General features: G+C 47.1%; 1 non-coding gene across 1 annotated transcript; it reads left to right on the top strand.

Moving 5' to 3' along the window:
- The first annotated feature begins 2,048 nt into the window (after window positions 1-2,048).
- TRNAQ-CUG (transfer RNA glutamine (anticodon CUG)) lies at window positions 2,049-2,120 on the top strand. The gene has a single exon. It is a non-coding gene; the product is annotated as a tRNA-Gln (tRNA).
- The last annotated feature ends 959 nt before the right edge of the window (window positions 2,121-3,079 follow it).

The raw sequence follows: 3,079 nt of genomic DNA, 5'->3' as shown, positions 1-3,079 counted from the left end.
CAAATAAAATACTGGAAAGCATACGGAATATGGGGGAGCTTGCCCCATCAAGGCAGATTTGCTTAAGTTTAAGTCTGCTGCAGAGTCATGGTTTCTCAAACTCCTCACGTGCTTCAGCTTCACATTCTTTGTTGGAGCCTATTAGAGAAGTATGCGCCGTCCTGTCGGCACTCCTTTTTATAATCAGGACTGGTACCTTTCATGCAGCTCTTAGCAATGGCCATGATCCCTAAGTTCCAAGTCTCATTCATGTCTAATTGTATCATGTTCCCCCTTAGTAGCCTGTGATGAAAGTCAACGGTTACTGGAAGTAGGTGAATATACTGCTTCAATCTGTTCCTTGCTAACCATTGGTAAAGAGGTACATCTAGAGTAAATGGAAATATCTGGAAACATGCTCTAATGATCAAGGTCACAGATGCTGCAGAAGAGGCAGAATCGCCATTATTTGCACACTGCACAAAATATTCGAGGAAAATACTTTACAGAACAATTTTAAATATTACCCTAAAAAAGCCGTGGGTGAAATAGAATGCAGACAGGCAATGGAGAAGGGCTTCCATAGGAGGAGAGATTAACTTGGTTTCACTGAAGTCAATGGGAGTAGGGTTAGACCACCACAGAGTGCTCTTGAATATTTCTCCCTTACGCTGTATTGTTCTGAGAGGAATTGAACACGAGGGCACAAACAATGAGTGGTTTAGAGAAGATCAGTCAGCTGCTCCTTTTTACCCTTTCTCATATTGCAAAAACAAATAGTTTTCCAGGGAAAACAGAACATGTTTGAAAGCTGATGAAAGTAAATATCTATTATGTGACTGATAATTAATCTGTGGAACTCACTGCCACATGACATGGAGACAAAGATCTTAGTAGCAGACAAAAAATGTTAATAGGAATGAATAAATATATTAAGACTATTGAGCTGCAGGCTATAAATCAGCCACTAACTGCATAAGAAATGTCCTTCAGTAGGGTTTGTTATAGGGGGTTTTACTCCTTGCATTGCATCAGGGACAGAATGCTGGAGTAGATTGGATGTTGGCCCAATCTAGAATGGCAATGCTGTTGTTCGTTTGTATTCTGTATTAGCAGGGGGAATAGACAAGATGACTTAACACAGTACATTTCTAGCAAGTTTTCAGGTTCTAAATTCTGTTCTTATTCAAATCAAATTTCAGTCTCTTTGCTCCTGTGATTGGCTTTGAAAGCATTTTCTGTCACTATCATCATTCCCCCTGCCTCAGCGTTTTACCAAGTTAGAGCCGACTCCTCACCGGGTGTGAATAGCCATAATTCCAGCTGTGGCTCTGGTTTCATACTTACAATCACAGTCCTTATCCTACCCTGAAGCTTAGTGGGGGCTTTGCCGTTAACTCCAATGGAAACAGGAGCAAGGTCCATAATTCTCAGTGACATGTGCATTTGCAGTTCCAACTCCTTGTTCTCTTCCCCTCGGCCCCTCTCCAGCCACCAGAATACTTGGCTCCATTACCCATGGCCTCTCGATTAGGGTTATAGGCAAAAAAGTTTGATTCCCGCCTCCTGTGGGACTGAACTAATACTTCTCCTAGATGAACTTTGCCCCTCACAAAAGGGCTCTTTGTATTGAGTCTTTAACCAGCTCTTTGTCTAGGCAGGTATTCAGCCCCGCATGAATAACATGCCACTGCTCTCTGCTGAATCAGTGATTTATTCCTGCCCTGGGTTTCAAGGGGAAGAACAAAATGGCAATTCCCGAGCTATTACAGCTATAATTGGAGGTAATAATATAGATAATTGGGGGAGCGGGAGCAACATTTACTTTGGAAAATGTAAACTGGCCTTAACGGAGACCAAACGAAAGGCTCAGGGCATGGCTTTGCAACTATACCCAGGAGACCCTCTCTTGGAAAAGCGTGTTAAACAATATTTTAATTTAAAAAGTTGAGTGCCTGTGATCGGTCAAAGTCGAGGTTCATGACCGAGCCCAGGGAGCCGAAAGCACGCTGAAGTTACCGCTAGGAACTTTAGCTGACACTGGCTAGTTTAGCTGACGCTGGCTAGCTGGTTCCATGGTGTAATGGTTAGCACTCTGGACTCTGAATCCAGCGATCCGAGTTCAAATCTCGGTGGAACCTGGGCTCCAGGGCTTCCGTTTTGGGGGGAGGGATAGCTCAGTGGTTTGAGCATTGGCCTGCTAAACCCAGGGTTGTGAGTTCAATCCTTGAGGGGGCCATTTAGGGATTTGTGGCATAAATTGGGGATTGGTCCTGCTTTGAGCAGGGGGTTGGACTAGATGACCTCCTGAGGTCCCTTCCAATCCTGATATTCTATGATTCTATGATTCTATGTGATGGGGTTAAAGGAGAAATGGAGGCTCCTGAACTTGTGTGTGTATTGCTAACCCTCTGGGGCAGGGGTGGCCAACCTGAGCCTGAGAAGGAGCCAAAATTTACTAATGTACATTGCCAAAGAGCCACGGTAACACGTCAGCAGCCCCCAATCAGTCTCCCAGCACCTCCCACCCACCCGCAGCCCTGCCAATCAGCGCCTCCCCCTTCCTCCCTGCACCTCCTGATCAGCTGTTTTGTGGCGTGCAGGAGGCTCGGTTGGGGGGGGGGAGGAGTGAGGGCACTGCAGGCTTAGGGGAGGGGGCGGGAAGGGGTGGAGTGGGGGCAGGGCCTGGGGCAGAGTCAGGCATTGAGCAGTGAGCACTCCCCGGCACACTGGAAAGTTGACGCCTGTAGCTCCAGCCCCAGAGTCGGTGCCTAGACAAGGAGCTGCATAGTAACCTCTGAAGAGCTGCACGTGGCTCCGGAGCCCCAGGTTGGCCACCCCTGCTCTGGGGGATGGACTCAGAGCTTCTTACCTGTGTCTCGTGGACTGTATGGGCCTAACAGAAAACTCTCCTTTAGCTCCAGAGTCGGGTGAGCAGATAATAAGTGTGAAAAATCAGGACAGAGGGGGTGGGGGGGAGTAATTGGCACCTATATAAGAAAAAGCCCCAAATATCTGGACTGTCCCTATAAAATCGGGACATCTGGTCACCCTATTCCAGAGGGAAGGGGCCTTGCTTCTGCAGCAGGGCGATCTGTGT

The sequence above is a fragment of the Caretta caretta genome, chromosome 7 (assembly GCF_965140235.1).
Source record: "Caretta caretta isolate rCarCar2 chromosome 7, rCarCar1.hap1, whole genome shotgun sequence".
In the NCBI taxonomy this organism is placed as follows: Eukaryota; Metazoa; Chordata; order Testudines; family Cheloniidae; genus Caretta; species Caretta caretta.
This window is presented reverse-complemented; position numbering and strand designations above follow the sequence as displayed.